The 17,027-nt window shown below is 39.2% G+C and overlaps 1 protein-coding gene across 2 annotated transcripts in view; it reads left to right on the forward strand.

Annotated features, from left to right (window-relative positions):
- The first annotated feature begins 305 nt into the window (after positions 1 to 305).
- The window catches only part of LOC311294982 (uncharacterized protein), a 52,222-nt gene continuing 35,500 nt past the window's right edge, over positions 306 to 17,027 (forward strand). For both annotated transcript variants that reach the window (XM_084416140.1, XM_084416141.1), the window contains exon 1: positions 306 to 387. The gene's annotated coding sequence lies outside the window, so the exon portion shown is untranslated. The remainder of the gene's footprint in view (positions 388 to 17,027) is intronic.

A 17,027-nucleotide genomic window follows, 5' to 3' on the forward strand; every position in this document is an offset into this window, starting at 1 on the left:
ATTTACATAGACGGTGGTGTAGTAAGAGATACCACATATTAAGCTTAGGTGTACCACATCGCCCTAATTAACCCAATTCATCTATCAGTTAAAAAGCGATTTATTCATTTATATTTTTTACGTAAGTACTCACTTCAATATTTTGTTTAAAGTGGCACTTCTCTCCAGTCCAGTGCAGTTGCAGTAGAGTGCGTAGAGACGTAGCTCAACGTCATCACGTTCAGTCAGTTTGGGGCGGGGCTTGATGTTGATGATGACGCGGAACTCCTGTCAACCAATCAATTATACCTGTCTGTCTCAGAGAGTGAAACCGAAAGCGCCAGTGGTCGATTCAGACAAACAGACATGTCAGAGAATTCAAGATCAGAAATGGCCTCAAATCTCACGGTAAGTTTGTTAAAACGTTTTATAGCTATTATATCAATAGCATTATCAATCAAATCTACCTATAGATAGAGCATCTGCGTGTAAATATATCGAACTCGAGTACATTAAAGCTAATTGTTAGCTAACTGCTACTTCACGGTGGTAACTTACTTACTCATGAAAATGGATAAACGTACACAGATTGTATTTCTGATTGTAACTTGTTGTGCTGTTTCCTGTAAACATGAATAAACTAAATAAAACGATGTAACGAGAAACAAGTAAGAGCAAAACATATTGGGCTGAGAACAAGGCCGTAACCATGTCTTGTAGCCTACGTACATTCACTCTTATTTGTATGTCTAATATGTTAAAAACATAACACGTTTCTTGTCTCGTCACATTCATTTATGAATAACATGGATCATGTAAATTATAGCATATTTTCAATTACAAATAGCGAAATTCCATTAAAAAGGTTGAGTAGTTCACATCACTGTATCCCAGCTAACAGGAAACATTCTCATAACTCTGGCTAACGTTCTCTCAAGGTTCTCTCAAAGTTATGATCAAAGTTCTTCCTGTAACGTTAAAATAACGTTTGTTCAATGTTATCTGGTTCTATGTTATCTGTAAACACTTAATTTATAATGATTTATAAGCTGTTTACCACAGTGGGACCAAAAAAATCAAAATTTACAGGTATTACTATCCTTATGAGGACATTTGGTCCCCAAGTAGGGAAAACACAAACTCACACACACGTTTACTTAGTTTACTTAGCTATCTTAAAGGGGATCATAGACGTAATTAGGGATCGACCGATATGGATTTTTTAGTGCCGATGCCGATACCGATTTTTTTTCATCAGCCTTAGCCGATGACCGATACGGGCTGCCGATTTTCTTGAGCCGATTTTTGGAGCTGATACTGCTTTTGCTCCCTCAATTTACATCATAAAAAGGACACAAGGATCATGATAATAACAAATGTTGCAAGTCTCAATTTAAAAGAGGATCATTTATTGAACTTAAAAAAATATATATTTAACAAATAGTACAAACAGGTGAGGTAGAACAAGTAAAAAAAGAGTTCAGTGCTGAAAATACTGAAAATAATTATTTAAGCATAATTAAAAATGAGCAAAAGGTGCATTTGTTACTGTATTATTTATTAATCTTTGTTAATCTTAGTTAATAAAAATACAGCTGTTCATTCAGCTGTTCATTTGTTCATGTTATTCACAGTGCATTAGGCTAACTAATGTTAACAAATACAACTTTTGATTTCAATAAGGCTACTATAAATGGTTAAATTAACATTATCAAAGATTAACAAATGCTGTAGAAGTGCAGTTTATTAATAGTTAATGTTAACTAATAAAGTTAACTAGAGTTTAATAAACTGAACTTTATTATAAAGTGTTAGGCCTACTGATTTGTTATACACCGATTCAGACGTCTGGTGAGTTCAGTGTTGGATAGATCAGTTGTTATAATGTATTGCCATACATTAAATAGAATCGGTTTAAAGGAGTCATTAGTGCGTGAATCAGAGGTTTCATTAGCGGACGTGTACGTGTTTGTGTGATTATTCCGGCAGTTTAGGACATCGCACAAGATTTGTGTCAACACAGAAAACATTTCATCACTGGATAGGTTTTTGGGTTTATTGAAAGTGTGGTTTGTGTCAGCTGAATATGCGGAACGTACGCTTTTCAGAGAAGATAAGGAAACGTTTTTTTTTAGCACAAATCACATCCAGCGGCAGTGTTTCCCCTAGGTTTACAGGTTTGGGGGGGGGGGGGGGGGGGGGGGGGGGGGGGGGGGGGGGGTTGGTTGGTTGGTTTGGGGAAAATTGACACAGACGCTATCTATCTATATCTATCTATCTATCTATCTCTATCTATCTATCTATCTATCTATCTATCTATCTGTCACATAAATTGGTTGTCTGGGAGGGTAATGGTTTGTAAAAGTTAAAAAATGTTAACATAAGATATCTCTTTAAAAAAATAAATAAACATATTTAAATCTTTTTAAAATTGACTTTTGCAAATAACCTTTGTTAAATTTATAGAAGTATTTGTTAATATTAATGGACCAGAGCTTAAATAGTTTTATTTTTTAACTAACAACTAAAAAAAAATTATAAATACTAACCAATATATATATAAATTTTAAATGGGCTTTTTTTATGAGAAGTTTTTATTTGATGCATTTATTGGAGAGAATAATCCTGTCAGACGCACCACTGCTGTGAACGCGCGTTCACGTAAACACAATTTAAACAATGTATTATTCAATACATTACTTATATATAATTATATATTTGCTCAAGCAAGTGGTAAAATATTTAACCATGTACTTATATTAAAATCTTTTGTATTTAAATTTTAATACAATAAATCTTGCATGTCACAAAGAACTTGTTTTTCCACCTCCACGAATAAGACGAGTGTTGTTCATTATGTCGCCTTGTTGAGGTAAATTGTAGTTTTCCTTGCTTTAACTCAGTCTTAAAGTGAAAAAAGTAGTAATTAATTAAATAAATGTATGGTGAGATTACTACATTTTATTTAATTAATCGCACTTATGGTGAAATTACTACATTTTCAGGTCAATCGGTGTTCATTTTGACCACGAAACATGCGCTGTCACTTTAATTCAGCGTTTGCAGCACAGCAGATATAGACTCGGTGCAGAAACGATCTCTGCACTGCTGTATACGCACCGCAACTGGAACAGATCGATCATCGACGGACTGCATCCTCGTGCAGTGTGAAAGCTGTTAACATGGGTACGGAAAAAAAATACTCACCGCAAACGAAATATATGTGAAACGGGCGTTAGAGTTGGAGCAGGAGAGCTACTCCGGCTGCTACTCGCAGTAGAGCGAGTGTTGCCATCTTCAGTTCAGCGACACATTTCCAGCCGCGCGCTCTCTGTCCGCTAGTGCTCAACTGTATGTGACGCAAGTGTTTGTTTGTGTGTGAGTGTGCGCACTCATTGGGATAATTGTAAACACAGACAGAAAAGACATGCCATCGTGGAAATAAGATAAATAACATATTACTTAAGGGCCATTTAGGTTTTTTTTTTATAAAATAACAAATTGTAATCTGTCGCTATAAAGAAAATCAAATCAAATTTACTTGACCTCCAAGGGGGGCGGGGGGAGCCGTTAGGAGGGTGGGGCGCCCCCCTTATATAATGGTAGGGGAAACACTGAGCGGTAATTCAGGAAAGAAATGTCCCAATCCTCCACATGAAACTTCGCTCTTCCGACCTTTTACCATCATGTCAATTCTCAATTGATTTTGATTAATATGCGCGAGGGAGGGAGAGCAAGACAGTTTGAAGACGATGTGAGTGTGCGCGCGCGCGGCCAGAGGAGGAGCGCGCTCTCTCTCTCTGCTCGTTCTTTCAGCGACATGCGACCTGTCACAAGCGCAGTTTTCAGTCATCAACATCACTCAGTGATCAAATAAGGCTTTGGCGGGATAAAAATTCGCTTTGGCGACCGCAAAAAACGCAATATGTGGCGGCCGGTGTTGCACCAAAAACTGTGACCCATCAGATTCTGTGACCCAAGAGGGCGCTGCTGCACATCAATATATGATATTCAGCTGTTAAAATATGTAACCTCACTATAACTGCATAATTAATGAGTGAAACTTAAAATACTGTTTCAAAATGTGTGACCTCACTGTAACTGCCTAATAAATGATTCAAACTTCAAAATACTGTTTTAGGGTTGATATAGCATCCATTCAGACTAATATAGACATGTTTAATTAATTAGAGTCATCACAGACTCAGTACCACATAGGTCACAATATATGATAGGTCACAATATATGATAGGCAACTATCAAAATGTGTGCAGCAGCGCCCTCTTGGGTCACAGAATCTGATGGGTCACAGTTTTTGGTGCAACACCTGTGTTGATTCTGTGGCACACTTCCACGAATTAGTCTATGTGTGGGAAACTGACTGGAGACAAACACACCACACGCGTCCAAACCTCTGCCAGGTGGTCGCTGAATAAAACTCCCACAAATACCACGGAACAACGTCGGCATTACTTAATCCTATGACCAGTGTTCGTAACAGCTACCGTATGCATACGAACAGCCTACAACTTAGCTATTTGCAGCTCCCTAAATACAATGGCAAGCAGTTTTATACAGGCATTCACGTTTTCCATTTGGACCCACAAACTTGCTTAGCTATAGTTGCTAGTACATATAGAGCTACCTGTTTCCACTTTCAAAGTGTATGGCAATATTTCAGCTACGTCAAACAGTTAGAAGATGCTTTGGAAGTTTAAAACTTATCGTTGTCTTGAAGAGCAGATTCCAGCACTCTGCTAGTGGGGGAGGGGCAGTGCAGCGTCTCCAGCAACACAGAGCTGTCTGTGGACGCCTGTCTGTAAATAATGCCGGGAAAAAACTATCGGCGAACGCAGCAGCCGTGTATCGGCATAAACGCAAATACCGGCCCGATATATCGGCCGATCACTAGACGTAATGGTTTCTATCCCCTTATGGTGCGTTCACACCGAACGCGAATAGCGCGTCAGGCGTGAGTGATTTCAATGTTAAGTCAATGCAAAGGCGCGTTACGCGCGTAAAAAATTCCTGCGGCGCGAATGGGGCGTAGAGCGCGGCGCGGTAGACCCGAATACGCCTCATTGAGCGTCTAGCGCGTTAAGCGCGAATGATTTTATTAGTGCTATTTGTGCATTCACACGTTTGACGCGAATTCGCGTCTGCCGCCCGAGTTGAAAAATCTGAACTTCTGCGTCAATTCGCGCCGTGTTAACCAATCAGGAGCCTGCTTGCTGCTGTTACGTGGTGAAGTGACAGTTTATAATGTTATTTTATGTGTGGCCTCAATAAATTATTTTGTAATATGACTAAAATGCACAACAAAGCAAATCTTTCACATAAAAACTCGATTTCAATATATAGAGATTCTCATTTTGTATTGAATGCTATTTATTCCATATCTATTCTAGATTATATGAAACATTAATCGAATGTAAAGACAACAAACACAATTTAGTGTATAAAAACAAAACAAAAATCACAGGACAGGTTTCACTTTTGAAGGCTGGCTCCATTTATTATCAAAACAAAAAGTAAATGACAGATTAGGTGGGTGCGGGTGAGGGTGAACCTCGCGCCGGGCTGTACAGCGCGGGCTCGTCAGGCAGCGACCACTCGAGGCCGAGGCCTTATACGGCCTACGCTGTCCTCGTCAGCGTCCTCACCGTTAGGTCCACCAAACCTAGCTCCTGTAGCAAATTGTGAAACTCCTGAAACCCTCCGTAGGGTCTGGTGGACCCGAGTACAGCGACGATGTCCCCTACGCAGCTGTTTCTGCTCTCCAGAGCATATACGAGCGGTGACTCTCTCGATTAATGCTAATGCTCGATAAACATCTAAAAAAGATGGCCGCAAACGGGTTTCGAAACTTTCGCCTCCGGATTTCGCCTCTGACACGTGTGACGCGCGTAAATTTCGCTTCAAACTTTTGTTTTTACACATGAATTAACACAAAGTGGTCAAGCGTATAATGGGCCTATCACACAGGATGCGGTATGCGCGGCGCTGCGCTGCGCTATAAAACCCATTCATCTCAATGGCTTGCGCCTGCGCAAGGACGTTTTGTTACTGCGTCAATCAAAGCGCAAGCGCAGCGGTGCGCATCATTGGCGGGCTCACACGCATGCCGCGGTCAAAGTTCAAAATAGTTCAACTTTTGCCGCTGCGCTCTGTGACGTTTACCAGCGCGGCCAATAGAATCGGGGGATCCAAACAAGGACGGAAATCAAAATGGATGAACGGCAAAATTTTATATCTGAATTAAAACAAGAATCATGAAGTCAGCTCTTTTTTTAGAATAAAACATTTATTCAAACATTAAACCTGAAACTAAGAAACAAAAACAGATGTAATAGAGCTCCCGCTAAAAGTTTTTAAAACTCCGCCTACGTCATAGCTCAGCGCAAATCGCGTTGTATCTAAAGGGCAACGCTGAACCCAGCGGCAAGCGCAGCGCATACCGCGTCCTGTGTGAAAGGCCCATAACTAGATGCGGCAGGCGCGAATTTGACGCGCTATTCGCGTTTGGTGTGAACGCAGCATTACACTAACCCTACCCCCCACACAACTTTCTGCATTTTTACATAAAAAAAAATAAAAATAAAAACTTTAATTTGGCTACTTTATTTTTATACTTAATTTACAAATGAGGACATCCAAGGACAAGGGAGGGTTTTGGAAATTGTGTCAAGTTTTTGTCCCCAAAATATAGTTAAGTACACACACACACACACACACACACACACACACACACACACACACAGACACACACACACACACACAGGGGTACATAAATATTGAAAATACAAAACTTTACCACACAATGTGTAATATATTTTGATAGGAGGCTGACTCTGGAAGAAGAACGAGAGACACTCGCTTTGCATGTTCACTTATTTTACTGAGTACTTCAGCAACTATGGACCACTCACTTATAAAACATATGGGGCGTGGCTTAACGTACCCGTCACTTAGCACATCTATTACACTCCTTCCCCTTTAGATTTGAAACACTTTCTTTAGAAAAAATAAATAAAAATCACATCTGTGCAACAGGGAAAACACACCAGTTAATAATTTTCCGGTAACAATATTGGCATCAAACCCATAATAGTAAAATACTTACAAATCCAGTCTTTTTGGAGCAGTACGAACCCTCCGTGGGTATCTGCGAACAGCTTTCACTGAGGGTGTTGCACTCACTGGATCTTGTGCAGTGAAGTTCTCTGTGTTTCCAGTGATCTCAGGCTCAATGATTGGCATAGAACTGTCTCTGATCATAGGAAAGTTCAATGGTCCACTGCAACCATCAGTGACAGCTGGATTCGGGAAATCTAACACACCATGCAAGGGAGATCCCTCTGCAGCTTTTCTTGGTAACATATGGTCTAGGGATGGGCATTATTAATCGACGATCGATAATTGATCGTTAAGAATTTCGTCGATCACGTTTATTTGTTATCGATTAAACTAATGCATGTTGCTTTGCGTAGTGTGAGTCTTGAAGCAATGGAATTCATTTTAGCGTTGAGGTACCTGTGCATCCCGGCAACGTCAGTCCCCTCAGAGCGGGTGTTTTCGGCGGCTGGACTGGCTGTCACCAGGTTGCGGTCGTATCTGATCCCAGATCATGTCAACATGCTTATCTTTCTCAACAGAAATCAGTAGACTGGTGCAGAAGTTCTGTGGGAACTTCATGCGTTTTCTCAGATCGGATAGCTATCTGATTTATCAAAACGATTCCATTTACACCTGGTCACATAAATGTGTTTTTGCAAAACGGATATAAATCCAATCTTGAATTCCCGCGCTATATGCATATTTAAATTGTCGCACGTCACCGAAAGCAACTGATATGAGCTGAATTTTATTGATTATCAGCGAAAATTTCTAAATCATTGACCGCAACAAGATATTGCGGCAACAGCCCTGGTAAGATCATTTCGGTTCTTTACTTTTAATGAAGATGATTGTGTGTTGATGAATGACTTTCACTTTGATTATATAGTTTGCACGTTGGCTTGATGAATAGATGCTCATCTGTGGTGATGCGTGTTGAAGTAGCGTCGTCATATCTGGCTATAACATGACATATAGGCTAGCCTATAACACGCTCTCACACGTTTATTTCTTAGCATTTTTGGGATAAGTCAAATTTACATATGTGGTTTCAACAACCAGATGCATTTACTCTTGTCCAGTTTCGTCTGGAATGCGTCTCAGATCTCCTCCTGAAGTGGTTTGAGCGATCGGATTTAAATCCGTCTCGAATGCGTTTCGGAGGGCATTTACATTTGGTCTTTTCACGATCGGATAGCTATCCGATCACAGAAAACGGATGAAGTGGCCATGAGTCTCTGTTTGAGAACGCCTGCTCGCAGCTGCAGGTTCCGCTGCTTTAGAGCACCGCAGGGCATATCTTCAAGTCTACCGAACGTCCAGTTTCACTGCCACAAGTTGATCTTCTTGTAATAAAGATCTCATCGAGGACAAACAAACTGTATTTTTGTATTTTCATTGCATTTTTAATTTATAAAAAGTTAAAGAAATAATGAATTTCAATATAAAAATATTAATGATTAATCGATAGTCGATCGTTAATTCTCCCGACGATCGACTAAGAAAATTTTATCGAATGCCCATCCCTAATATGGTCCACATGCACAGTGCGCCTTCTCTGACCCCCCTGCACGAGGTAACTTACCAGGTTTTCGATCACAGATGCGCTCAACCATTTCTCCTGTCCTCCTCTGAAATTTCGAAATCCTACCGGTTCGTCCTCCACAAAGGCTCCTAGGACTCTTTTCCCCCGATCATGCTGTTTCTTTTGTTCCTGCTGTTTTTCTTGAACAGACTTAGCCTAGCTAGATCAGGCTTCAACAGTGAAAAGAGTGTTCGGATGTGACGCTTGAGGAACAGCTCCACTGTTGTCTTTACTGTGACCGTTAGGGATGCACCGATATTAAAATTTTGGCTGTTACCGATAACCAATAATTCTTTACATTTGAAAGCCAATAACCGATATATTGGCCGATAAATCTAAATTCAAATGTTGATATACTTTTATAGCCTGAATACATAAAACAAAAGGCTCACCATCAAAAGCCATGTCCCAAACACTTCAACATAAATCAAACATATACAATACAGTAGCCTAGTTTGAACCAGTATAAGAATCCTTAACTTTTCAAATTAATTTTACACTCCTATGGCCAACTTTCTTTATTAAAAAATGGTAACACTTTATAATAAGGTTTCATTTTGTTAGTATTAGTTAGCATGAACCAACAATTAATGAACAATACTTATTAATCTTAATGTTAAGATCAACATTTTATAAGAAATTTTTAAGATCCAAAGTTGTATCTGTTAACCTTAGTTATTACATGGCTTGGTTGAATTCTAATGTAGAATGCGGTCTATTATTTCTTGATAACAGACCGCTGCTAAGTATAACACACCGTTGCCATGAAAAACAGAGCTTTGCTATGGACGGACGCAGGATTCTAACCGTAGAGACGGAAACGGACTATTTTCTTTAGCGGAAGCAATACAAATAGAGATGCACCGATTGATCGGCTGGTGACCGGAATTGGCCGATTTTCACGTGATCGGCCGTGACCGGCGACCGGCCGTTCAGTCTGACAAATGCCGATTTTATGCCGGTCAAATGCACTCGGGCGCCGCATGATTAACATCGCGCAACATCAGCATCACACGTGCACACGGAACACACATGTAGGAAACCTAGTGAATTACGGCCGTTCAGACCGCAAGCGCATTTTTTTTTTCGGCGTGCATGTTCATCAATGAGTGCATTCACAACGGGAGCAGAAGCAGCGCGTGAGCGTCAAGCTGGAGCGTCGCGAGCAGTGAAGCGCGTGTTTCGGCGCCGAGTCTATTTGCTGCACTGCTCACGCTCAATTAAAGGGAAAGCACACTTTTGATGGACAAAATAGCCTTAATAGGGTTTCACAAAAAAAGTGCCCAAAATGCACAGAATTTGCGTGTTTTAACAAGAACTGGTGTAGGCCATGTCCGAAAAGAAAACGAAGACTAATATTTATAGAAAATGTACCCATTTAAACTTGTTTTATTATTCAGTTTGTACAAGTGATTGCAATAGGCCTGTGTGTGTGTGCTTTGAGAAATATCTTTATACTGCAAGGCTATATTTATTTTATTGTTTATTTATATATTATTTTATTGCCATTCCCTGTTTTCATACAGACGTTTAGTTTGCCAAATACATAGCCTATATAAAAAAAAGATTGGATATTGAAAGTGAAAAGGAAATGGTTCTTCCATAACACTGCACTTTAGATGTGTGTGAATTACCCACACCTGGAGTAATTTATATAGTTCTATTTTATAGCGTTTATCTGTTAAAAAAAATATGTACTATGCAAATTGTAAAATGTTCTATTACAGAAAAGATATTAAATAAATATTTGTGTGTGCCGTAAAGTGGTTAGAAAAAATGAAATCGGAATCGGCTAAAATCGGTATCGGCAGGTCAAACTTAATGAAAAATCGGAAATCGGAATCGGCCCAGAAAATTGTAATCGGTGCATCTCTAAATACAATCAATAAATTAATAATTAATAATTTTTAAATCAATAAACTCCTTTTTAAATCAATATTTTGTGTCAAATCATTGATTTATTTGGTAGGTAGCCATGTAATAAGTGGGATAATGTAGAGTGAGGCGGTTGTTATAGCGAAAACAACCCCTTCAGGCTGATTCAAGACCCCTCCGCTTCCCATCGGGGTCCTGATCAGCCTGTCGGGGTTGTATTCGCTACAACAACCTCCTCGCTCTACATTATCCCTTACGTAATGCACTGTGAACTTACATGAACACAAATAATTGATTAACTAACATTAACAAAGGCTATTGCTCTCTGTTAGTTCATGTTAGTTAATGCATTAACAAATGATACCTTATTGTAAAGTGTTACCAAAAGTCATTGGAAAACATTGGGCTGCATGTAAAGAAACATAATGTTTGCCATAGATAAATAAAATGGAATCGCCTCTGCACGGACAATAAGGAAATTATTTTAATCCAACCATATTGTTGATTAAAATAATACGAGTTATTAATAATAACGCATCAATGTTTTTAAATTTTTTTTTTAGATTACAGTAATAGTAAACATCATTAATATTAGGCTTTCTGTTTCAAATGACATCATTGCTGTTTGAGCTGCGCGTGCTGAAGCTGAAGAGAACGAACGTTAAACTGAATCACTTTGCTAGAAGGTTAATCAATTCAACAGTTTCTGAAGAATCATATGGCAGATTCCTGGATGTTCATGGTGGAACTCGTCCAGTAATCTTGATCTGTATTTGGGGGGAATTATGACACGCATTCCCCACAACACACAGGCTTGGTCCTCCAACAACTCGTGTCTGCGAGTGAAGTATGGTTTCAGACCCTCCTCCGACACATAGTTGGGCCAGCCGTTCAGTGTATAATTCCACACTTTCTTTGCATAATGTCGGATCTTTTCATGTTGCGTGAGCTATGCCCCTTGCAGACACAGGAAGCTCATCAACCTGGGAAAAGTAGAATATGCTTCCATCTTCCCCAATACAGTACAGTCTTTACCCATGGTTGGCAGTCTGGACATTGCAACGGCATTCACGTCGAGCTGATTTTCGATACTCAATGTCATAATTATAAGACATCAGCACAAATGCGCAAAGCTGCATACGAAGATCTGCCAAGGTTGGTATCGCTGCCTTTTTAACCCCATAGATGATGGACAATGCTTCCCGCTCAATTTGAGCATACCCTTTTTCTGTCTCAGTCAGTGTGCGGGATGCGAATGCTATGGGGTGCTCTTCACCATTGTCCATAATGTGCGAGATTACAGCGCCCACCCCATAAGGCGAGGCATCGCATGCTAATTTCAGGGTTCTGTTGCCATCATAATGCACCTGCACTGTGCTACCAAGCAACAGCTGTTTAGCCTCCTCAAAACCAGTCTCACACGCAGCAGTCCAGCTCCACGGTTGCTTCTGTTTTAACAAATTGTGTAAAGGCTGAAGTCGGCTGGACAGATTTTGCAAAAACCGACCATAATAATTTAGGAGGCCCAAAAAAAGACCATAGCTCAGTGACATTATTTGGTTTGGGGACGTTTACAATCGCTACCACCTTTTGCTCAGTTGGGCACAGACCCTCTTTATCGATGCGGTGCCCCAAATACTCAACACTGCCTTACATGAACTGACACTTGGAAAGTTTTACTCTCCACACCTCTCCAATCTGGAAAGCACTTCGTCCAGTCTCCTAATGTGCTCCTCTTTTGAGTTAGCAGTGACAAGAAGGTCATCAAGGAAACATGTGACATGACCTAGCCCAGGGGTTCCCAAACTTTTCCATGAAAAGGCCCCCCAAATTCACTAGGTTCTGGCCAAGGCCCCCCTTTTGCAGGATTTGTTATTGAACCTATCGACAATACTACGGCAAATGTAGAAATAAATCAATAAAACATCTAGGTGAACATCAGATTGTGATGGTATTTGATACCAGCCAGTCAGAAAGATTATAGAGATGCACTGATTACAAACAGTTTTTTACCCAAACTGAATAATAAAAACAAGTTAAAATGGGTAAATTTTCTATAAATATTCATTTTCTTTTCTGACATAGCCTACTCCAGGTTCTTGTTAAAACACACTAGACACGCAAACACTAGACATGCATGAGCACTTTTTGTGTGAAATCATATTTATTTTGTCCATCAAAAGTGTGCTTTCACTTTAATTGAGCAGTGCAGCAAAAATAGACTCGCACCTAAACCCCCGCTTCACTGCTGCTCACACGCTGCTCCTGCTCCTGCTCGCGGTGTGAATGCACTCATTGATTAACATGCACGGCAGAAAAAACATGCGCCGCTCGCACTTGCGGTCTGAAACGGCCGTAATTCACAAGGTTTCCTACATGTGCGTTCCATGTGCACGTGTGATGCTGATGTTGCGTGATGTTAATCATGCGCCGCCCGAGTGCATTTGACCGGCATAAAATCGGCATATGTCAGACTGAAAATCACGTGAAAATCGGCCAGTTCCGGTCACCAGCCGATCAATCGGGGCATCTCTGAAAGATTAGCATTAAAAGTATAATGTTCAGTAGGCTATGCAACAAATCATTATAATGCTATTTCATAACAATACTCATAATAATATAAATATATTTACAATAAAAAAAAAAAAAATTCTTCCAACTTGCTGCTTGCCCGGTGGCCCCCACTTTGAAAACCCTGGATCTAGCCCTTGCAAGATTTAATCCATGACAGCCTGGAAAATAGAAGGAGCACTGGCCACTTCATAACTGGGACGAAAACAATCAGGCGCGCTTTCATGATCTCCGTGAACTGGAGCGCGTCTCAAAAATGAACTGAAACAACATAGCCTACCTATAAAGCTTGAAATGTCCACTTTTAAACGAGCAAATTCGAATCGAAAGCAAATACCGTCTGATTATGTAATCCGTATGAAAGGTGCATTTCTCTCTAAAGGCGCATCCGCTTTACAGCGCAGATGGAGATATGTTTGCAGCCGACACTGATTTAGAAAACACTAGTTTATTAATAAACAATTAAAATGCCTCTTTTTATTTTTTTCAGACACATTTATTATCATTAGCATATAAATCACCTATAAATCACCTCTCTGTATGGTTCCAGAGACATGGCTCTTCTCATTCAGCACTGCGGGAAAAATATCATTTCCGGGTTCTAATTTGGCCTTAGAAAACCAATAAAATCGACATTCTTTCCATATTAATTTGTGAATATTTTAAATGTTTAATAAAGGGGCAAAAAGTCATAAACAAAAATCTGAAAATACGTCTACATTTATTTTTTTGCGCAGCTTTTGGTGTGTACAGTTCAAATTCAAATTTTGGTGTTCAACTTTGCGTTTCAAAAATACAACAGCTGTTGATTTTTCGTTTTTCAATTACGGGTTAAAAAAGGAAAAACGAATGGACGCAAAAGTAGCCTACACGGACCTGCAAATATATATTACAAGTTTGTGTCTGTCATTGTATTTCTGTGAATGGCATTTTACACATTTGTGACTACTTGACTGCAGCTTCAAATTCATAATACAGGTTTGTGACTATTGTCTGTGAGTGCAAATTTCAACATTCAACTTCAGATTTTTATTTTACAGGTTTTCACATTGGAGCTGTGAGTGTAAATGTTCACATACAAGTACGAATATATATTGTGCAAGTTCTCAAATTCACATCTTCATGCTCTCGAGTTTTGCTACTCTTTTACCTTCATAGGAATGGAATGAATGCAAATCCCTGTCATGAATGTAAATTTCCATGATAAACCTCTGGGATTTTGGAGCACCAACTTGTAAAAGTGCATAACAGTAGGTCAACACAACATAACTACAATGCGTTCTTAAATTCCGTGTCTTATTCTGCCATCTAGTGGCATATCGAAATTAATACAAACCTTAACATAAAGAGACGGACAGTGTTATTAACAGACCAAACACAGTAAAAATCATACTAATAAAGTATGTATGTACATGTACAATATAATCTGATGAGCCCAGAATATAGACTCAACACGTTTAATTACACGTTAGGCATTGCCGAATTACGGAAAGGATGTCAATAAATGCACGCGTCACCTGTACATCATCTTTGTTGCATGTGCAAATTATGATCACTAATATAAAACATTCACAAACATGTCTATTATTGCTGCACATTCGTTGAATTCTGAATTTTGCACACATAAGTAGAAAGCAATTTGTTTGTGGATAGTATCAAGTTCATGGATAATTTTGCGTGCATTTATTAATCATTATGATACTAAAATCATAATACAGTATAGGCCTACTACAAAAATTCAGATGAGTCCAGAATATGAACTCAACGCGTTTATGTGGCTTAATGCAGACTACGTTTGTTGCATGCGCAAATTATAATACAAAATGTATTCATAAAAATGTCTCTATTTGTACAAATTGCTGCACATTCGTTGAATTCTGAATTTTACACACATAAGTTGAAAGCAATTTGTTTGTGGCTAGTGTTGACAAAAGACCCGGTACTTCGGTACCAAGTCGGTACTAAAAAAATGTAAACGTCACGGTACCAAGTTTTCTTAAGTACCGGTGGTACCGAGGACCCGTCCAAACCCGGTTCCTTGATGCGCGTGCAGTTGCGCGTCCTCTTTATTAAAAGCGCTGAGACATGGCGACCGGCGGTGCAGCTGATGTGGTAAATCCACTTGTTGATAAAAAAGGAGGAAAGAGCCATGTGTGGAATTATTTCGGATTTACGGCTGATGACGAGGGGAACATCATTGATAATCAAAAACCCATTTGCAAACGATGTCATCGAAGTTTTCTCTCAAAAGAAACACATCTAGCTAACTTAATAAAACACCTCAAAGACCGACACCCGGATCTGATGAAAGAGTTCAAGCAGGTAACTGTTACGTTTCAAACTAATTTCAAATTTAGAGCTTCTGTTATATTTTAATTTGAATGTCGGAATCAGTCGGATAGAAATAAACAGCCGTTTGTGTAGTAAATCGGAGCATCCGTGATATAATAAGATAACGCTAATATAATAAGTGTTAGAATTAAGATTCTTTATTAACTATTTAAAGCGGGGCTCAGTAGTTTCTGGATTCTTCGCTGTATTCTCGCTTTTTGCTCGCAGGTTTCTCTCTAGAGCTCCCCCCACAGCTTCGGAATAGATATTTGACAACTGTTGTAAAAACTCGTTGGCGATTCTCAGATACCAGAGGCTAGTAGATCAACGACATCAAAGCAGATGGGATATTCTTTAAAATGTCTTCTTCATTCGGGTTCGGACAGCGTGAGGGAGCGCAATAATGACAGCATTTTAGCAGATTTCTTTTGGCCATAAAGCAATTGTTTACATCGCGAGACCTGATATCACTCGATACTTCCTGACGCGGCGGCCGGCGGCCCGCCGGCTCAAAGTTGCAAATGCGGGTTTTCCGCTCACGGGCACCAGGGGGGTGCGAAACGACCACCATTCAACCCGAAATAAGTAATATAACCATTCCAATGACTCCGAAGCTGTTCAGTTAAGGTAAAAAAGTTACTTATTTCACCTTTAAAGCTCCTATACATTTAATTAGGGTAAAAAAACAAACAGGACGACATAAAGGCGTTTACTGCTTTTACACACTAGAGGTTTTTTTAATGAAAGGTGTACAAACATGTATGGTTCAGTGTTTCTGTCCTCAAAATCAGTCTGTCAAAAAAGCAGTTCTAGCCTAGACTTATTCTTGCCTGGATAACTAGCAGGTTTAAAAAAAACAAAACACAGTTTGATTAAATAAAAGTGCATTAAAAAACATGCTATGATACCATTCACTAACATTATGTTACTTCATGCATTATCTAACATCAATTTACAGTGAGTGAATATATTTGAATGGCATTGCTTAACTTTATTAATAAAAATAGTGTGTTGTTCAGCTAGCATGTTTTTGTGTTTTGCTTTGGTAGCGAGAACCATGAATTTTTACTGGTATCGGTACCAAATACTGAAATTTTGGTACCGTGACAACACTATTTGTGGCTAGTAGCCTAAAATATATCTGCATCAAGTTCACGTGCATTTAATCATTATGATACTACAATCATAATAAAGTATACTACAAAAAATCAGATGAGTCCAGAATATGAACGCGTTAAGCATTTTCCTCCCTATAGAAAACCATTATTAGTATGCTAAATGTGGCTTAATGCATATTAGAATGCCCCCTTATGTCGAAATCTCGTTATTATGTTGAAATAACGAGATATTTATGTCGAAATCTAGTTATTTCAACATAATTTGTTATTTCGACATAATAAGGGGGCATTTTAATATGCATTAAGCCACATTTAGCGTACTATTGATGGTTTTCTATAGGGAGGAAAATGCTTAACACGTTCATATTCTGGACTCATCTGATTTTTTGTAGTATACTTTATTATGATTTTAGTATCATAATGATTAAATGCACACACAATTGTCCGTGAAC

Source organism: Rutilus rutilus (genome assembly GCF_951802725.1).
Source record: "Rutilus rutilus genome assembly, chromosome: 1".
In the NCBI taxonomy this organism is placed as follows: domain Eukaryota; kingdom Metazoa; phylum Chordata; class Actinopteri; order Cypriniformes; family Leuciscidae; genus Rutilus; species Rutilus rutilus.